The sequence below is a fragment of the Cyprinus carpio genome, unplaced genomic scaffold (assembly GCF_018340385.1).
Source record: "Cyprinus carpio isolate SPL01 unplaced genomic scaffold, ASM1834038v1 S000006658, whole genome shotgun sequence".
Classification (NCBI taxonomy): Eukaryota; Metazoa; Chordata; class Actinopteri; order Cypriniformes; family Cyprinidae; genus Cyprinus; species Cyprinus carpio.
Genome location: NW_024879282.1, coordinates 287921 through 295056, shown reverse-complemented (window position 1 = coordinate 295056; position 7136 = coordinate 287921).

Genomic DNA, 7136 nt, shown 5'->3' with positions numbered 1-7136 from the left:
TGTAAACCCAAAAAGGAAACACAGGTATGGCGCACTGTCATGTGGAAAGTCCAAAAGTGAGTCAGAAACTGATTCAAGCATGCGATATTGATCTTACATGTCTGTGTCGTTCAGTGTGTCGGATTCCAATTGATTTCAAAAAACTAAAGAGGGGGCATATATGACGACAAAATGCAGCGTATACTGTCTGTTTGCTTCTATCCGTTCCTGGGTTTGCGCGTCTCTGAAGTCTTTAAGCTGCCGTATACAGTCCACTTACTGCCCGAGCGCATGCACGTCTCTTCACGGGACTAAACCGAGTACGAAAGCACAAACTGAGGCACCAATCTCCAGATCCTCCGCCCAGGGGCTGGTCTGACAATACGGTCGCGTTTCCCAAGACGACGCAAGACTCCGCCTGGCTGCCGCGAGCTCTCGCAAAGTCCCTCGTCAAAGTCAAAGTAATTTATTGTCATTTCTGTTCTCCGTGGGAGAAACGAAAATATATAGGCTATAGAAACGAAAACGGTTTGTCTCCAGCTGGCATGGTGAAGAACAATTACATCTTTTGAAGACAAATACTTGTGTTACACCAAGAGTATATGCAGTAGTTTCATAATTTCACAAATTAACGATAAATAGAATACTGACAATAAATTCTCAAATTGACTATAGGCCTATGCCGATTTTGAAACATACGCCTAATGAAAACGCAACCATACAAATGATAGGCTAGTACACATAAAATGCATAATTTACAGAAAATATGTAATTTATTCCTAATTTCTGCGCCACATGCTAAAATAGCGTTATCCGATTGGAGAACGAATCGTTTTCTTGAGTCGGATCTTTTCAACGAGTCGCTTGAAGCAGTCCACAGCACACATCGGAACCGCTCCATTTCAGTCGGTTCTTTGAAACGAACTGTTCGAAAAGAATCGATTCGCGATAATGAGTCTCAACAAATCCCGCCCCAGACTCACGCCATTGGCCACGGATATTCATTTCTAATTGCCTAAGAATGTTATTTATTTGTTTATAAACTTAGGGCTTTCTCAGGGTGAAATGTTAATAGTCGGAAATCAGGATACAATTCACTGGGGAAATCACATATAAAGGGGTGTTTTGTGCATTTGGAATTTAAACCAAAAATAAATTTTGCTGTTCTTTCACCCTCACTCTTTAAAACAACTTGGTTAAAAAAACAACCCAATTTGGGTAGCTTTTAACCCAAGGACCTGGGTCCATATAGGATAGAACACATGTTGGGTTCATTTTACCCAACAAATTGGGTTGTTTATTTAACCCAGCTAATGGGTTGATTCATTTTTACAATAATAAGCTACTATCTTATTTTTACTTCAGATATTAAATTATGTTTACAGATTAACTTAAATCCTCTTTAAACTTTTGTAAAATATTCCACACAACCTCTGGTTTGATAACTTCCTTTATTTTCCTTTATTTGGGCCTATATCATTTACAGTAGGCTATTGTTTATATCATTTTTAATATGTAGGCTATACATATTGCCTATGCACCCGCTTCGAATGTTATTTAAACTCGCTGAACAAACATTATAAGTAAAAATAAAATATTGAACAGAAGTAATTCTCGTGTAATCAACCAGTCACTGTTATTCTGTTTCCACCATAACGGCACTGTTTCTCATGGACCGAGCTGAGGTCGTGTTCGGCGGGGAACCGCTAACAGCTAAAACCGCCGACCTGTGTTTCACTCTTAGCCAAAATGTGCTGCGACTGCTCTCTCCTGAAGAAGACGCAAAATCCCCACGTTAAATAACTCAACCGCTGCGTTACGTCGGACCCAGGAGCTGAGTAACACTTAACTACCCAAACATTGGGTTGTTAACATTTGGCTCAGGAGCTGGGTAAATCACTAAAAACTACCCAAAAAAACTGGAAAAAAAAATAACCCCCCCAAAAAAAAACAGCATTTGGGTTAAAAAAATATAGGTACCAGGATTTTTTTGAGATTTTTTTAGACCAGCTGGTTTATTTCATGTATAAACAATCATTATGAAAGTATTTTAAAGATTTTTTTTTAAGTGAACATCCTATGCACCTGACCTGACAAAAGAAAAACTTACTCTTCAGTCGAAACATTTTAAAAAGGTTATAGCCTGGACATCAATCTCATTTATGCTGTCACACTGCCTAAACAGCACATAAAAACTGATGGGTGCATATCAAAATGGGTTCTGAGGGCAGCAACGACCTTCAGGAACAGACAGAGGGAAGGGTACACTGTCAGCAGCTCTTCTTGATCCATTATTATAATTTCTCGTCAGCAGTGTGGCATGGGCTGATGTGGCTGTAATGATGTTTTAGTATTCAGTATCTTTTTACTGCTGTTTCATACATTTTATTATAAACCAAAAGGAACATCAGAGATTCACTGCATGTTAAAGTGGTTCTGACCCTACTGAGAAATGCAAATTGGGGGAAGGCCCATCTCTTCTTCTTTCCCTTGTGTAAAGTGATGTAGCCGTAAGCAGTCATGCAGAATTCATGGAAAGTGCCTCTTGCACATGAAATAACCAGATTGAAAGACCTTAATGTTTCACAGCATACATATCAAACATATGTATGCTGTGAAACATCCTAGTCTAGTGGTTAAAGATCTGGGAAGCAACTTCTTCTTTCTACAGTGGGAGGTATTTCTCCTATCAAAGAATGTGAATTTGGGCTGAAATCTCTGAATCAAACGTTAGAGAGAGCATAATCTGAGCAGTTCAGACAACCGTCTGATCTCTGTTCTAACTGTTTATTCAAACCAGGTCTGCATAAAGCCTTTTAGATAAACGGATCATTTAGCTTCTCAATGGACCATGGGCGTACAGAAAAAAAAGGGAAGAAAAGAAAAAAAAAAACCCTCAGCAAGCAAAACTCTTTTGCACCTTGAGATTGAATGAAGTATTTGTGACCATTTGTTTGTATACCTGATGTTTTCCCCCATATTACTGAATACTCACACACACACACACACACACACACACACACACACACACACACACACACACACACACACACACACACACACACACACACACACACACACACACACACACACACACACACACACACACTTTGTGATGCTGCTCTTATTTAATACCACCAACAAACAGAAAAAGGTGCAACATTTCAGGTTTAATCAGAGTTTAGCTCAATAAATAAAAAAACGCAATTGTGCTTAAAAATCTGTTTGCAAAAAAAAAAAATCTGTATTTGATTTTTATTTGAACTACAAATGCCTACTTTCATTTCACCATTTAAAAATGTGTTTAACATTACTTGCTTGTCTACTAAAAATCTTTATTTATTAATTAGAAACATATTATTAATAAACATTCTATAATAAAATTAAACATTAAAACAACAGTTAATAAAATAAAAGTTACTTATATTTATTAAAAAATAAATCAATCCATCACATGGCTGGCTTTTAGTCATGAAGTGTTTTATAGGGAACAGTCAATAAAATGCATTTAGCAGCTACTACATATAATGATATAACTTTAATTTATTATATTTGTGTCCTAATAGAGTTATGGCTCCATTAGCTCTTATGATTAATTGAGCACCAAATCAATTTGCAGAAGCCATATTGCTTTTCCGCCTGACTGATCTGATTTCAGCTCAATATTCAGTGAACCCAGTAAGCCAGATGTCTAATACAGGTGTGAGGAGGTGGGTGCCAGACGTGTGTTCAGCTCATTGGAATTCACCTGTACGTCACAGATGCATATGAGAGTAGTTAGAGTAATTTAGTGCCAGACTGACATTTACTATCCTCGTAAATGACATCATATGGCTTTTGTAGGCGTGAACTGAGATCTCGCTGGCGTGTCGCCATTTGAGCACCTGACTTCGATGGCAACGACCTGATGAGGGATCAAAGACGCTCATCAAAACCTGAGAATTATAATTATACTTTCGCTCTCTCTCCCATGCAGAGCACAAGATGGTTATGAGCTGTCAAAACTTCATGAGAATCATGTTAAAATAGTCTTGCTTTTTGTGGTGTAGTTGCACCATGCTGCTTAAACTGACACATGTGATCCATCGAGACACCCAGAACTGTTACCTGCTAATGATGAGGAATCTTACAAAAGAAGTTAATGAGATCTCACAGTTGTCATACACATTTACCTCATTACTGTGAAAACTTGACGACAGAACAGTGGTCCTTGTGAAAAATTAATCACTGAGGCTGACAACAAAAGTCACTTCACAATGATTGTCATTGTCATTCCCTTCTTCACTGAATTAAGCCAAGATTAAGAAGAAGGTACTTACACTGCAGGCGTTTTACCTGATCAGCTGGCTAACTGATCAATGAAAAAAAAAAGCGTAAAAAAAGCCCCACTGAAAGTCACAATCGATAGCAATGTGATCATTCAAACCCCCTCAGGAGGCCATATAAGAGCAATTGTTACTCTTTCCAGATGGAACAGCCTCAACAAATGGAAGCTTGTTTGGGAGCAGCACACCAATAAAATGTGGCCTATAACATCTATTGCATTTTATATTGCAATCATCAAAGCAATTGTGGCCTACATCACATGTGGAAACACATTTATTTGGCCAAGTGTAAATACAATGTACAGATCCAATCAGATAGCAGTGTGGTTGATCAAATGACACATATAGGCCCAAAGGAAGAACATGAAGAACAAAGAGTGATTCCTTGTTTGAGCATGATCAAAAGTACAGAGGTGGAAATGTGGGAAGGGCAACACAGAATGAATCAGAATGAATCAGCTGGCAGTTATTCACCCTCTTGTAGTCTGATCCATGAACCTCACAGCAAAAATCACAGATGCTAACACAGCAATCTAGAAAGGTGAAAGGGACAAAAATCCATTAACACATAGTGCTCAAACTGACTTTCGCACTATAACACTCTATTTTTCTCCCTGTAGACTCTTTTAAGCTTCTGCTTCCTTCCTTATTACATGTTGTGAATGTAACGAATAAAAATAAGTTTTCATATCATTATGTCAACTGTCATAGTTCGTAATTTCTGTGGCACAAGCCCCATCATCTATTGTAAAAAATAATGACTATTTTCAAACGGTTTCCCCAAACACTCTCCCTGTCTGTGATTAGTTGGCCAAAATGGACAACCTCGCCCTCAAACTTACACCATTGGTTGAAACACTGTTGCTGTTTAATTATGAAAAGATGACTTTATCTTGAATTACATTCAGCAAAATTAACTAATCTTTCATTAAGTCATTAAAATTGTTATCTTTTCAATAGTCAAAACCCACAAAACACGTCCACATAAGCAATCTTGACCATATTCTGAATTGAGAAATTAATAAATTATGACAAACATAAATGATTAATTCACCTTCTGAGTCCAGAGTCTTGCATTCATTAGTCATGTGACAAACTAAAAATAAACAAAACCGATCACAAATGACAAATCAATGTTGCCTGGCTGCTCACGCAAACAGAGAAAAGTTTTGGTAGCACCACAGAAAAAGGGTTTACACCTACAAATGGCTTACTTATATTTGTATTTATAAAGTATCTTCAGATCAAAAGCATGTAATTTTAAGTAGTATATGTTGTTTTTTAGAGACAGCCAAAAAGCACCACCTGAAGACAAACATCAGGGTAGCTAGCTACTTGTTTGGCTTGGCCATGAACAGAGACCTATTAGGAGATGGCAACCTTGACATTTTGCCATTCCATTTATTACATTAAAGAAGTCAAATCATTGTGCTCTTGCTTGTTAAGTTGATTTTTGCTTGTTGATTTTTTTTGTTGTTGTCCAGAGTAACTTGATGTCATTTGATGTCAATTTAGAAGTTGCCTTAAATGTTTCCCTATTTACATTCTTCTTGCTGAAGTTTACTGAGGCCCCCTAGTGGGCCACTGCTGTAAAAAAAGGGAGCCACTTAGATTTAGTTTTGCTTCAGGTTCCAGATTTTACAGGCGATGTAAACTTATTCAACTCAATACCAAACTTCTTTATAGCACAAAAATAAACAAAACTACGTTTTGATGCCAGCAACAAAATATATGGAACGTGTTTTTTTATTCCTTTTTATTATTATATGCTTAATTTGCACTCGGTTAATTTTGCATTTAGCATTGTTTTTGTCAGTTCACCACTATCAGAACAGACCTTTGAATCATTTTTGGGTTAATTAATTTTTGGGCGACCCAGAACTTGCGGACTTTTAATCTAGAGTAACACATTGCATTAAATGCAAAAAAGACTGAAATAGTATTTTCTTGTAAAACATACTCCAATAATCTTTTTTTTTAAAACGAATTCATTTATTTACAACCTTGAAAAATCATTTTTTTTTTACAGTGAACAAAGTAATAGTTTATGCTAAGACATAAAAAACATTAAAATATGTAAGACATAAAAAACATTAAACCGATGTGCACCAAGAATTTAAAGATTCTCATAAAACAGAGGGATAAATACTCTCAGAGGATAAATTTGTATTATATTATATTAAATACTGAAGTATAATTATAAATTCCAGCGTTGATATATCAGCATGTCTTATTCATTTCAAGCCCACCACATCAAAGAATACAGGCCAATGAGAGCCTCATTCTTTTCCCTCCCCCGTCCGTACAAGTATCACAAGGATAAATGAAAACTTTCATTTGAAAACATCAAGCCTTTTAGAGAGGTAAAGATAAAGCTGGGCAGACTGTTTTACTGCTTGAAGTACGTTCCATCTCAGGAAATGGCTCTGTAGTACAATTCATGCATGCGTTTTTGATGCATATCCAGGTCCATCTTTCTTTAACTTGCCTGAAATCCACCCCAGTGCTCATGCAGGTGGTACTGCCGTTGCCATGGAAATTTATACAACAAGATCCTGGGATAAACAAACCTGATTTCAGCTAAAGTGCAACACACCGATAAAGGTAGCAGCAAAAGGATAAAAAGGGTGTTTGCTTTGAGCAAACAGGCTGAGATGATTTTGTGATTTAGTTTAAAGTCATCCAGCCTTTATCTCCTTGCTCTTATCACTTTATTTCTCTTTGAGTCGACAGCCGCAAGCAATATATAAAACCTCAGATGCATCAAATACAACTCATTAAATACACTGCTCTCCAGCTTGGCCCTCTGCAAGATCATTTTTACCTGGTGTG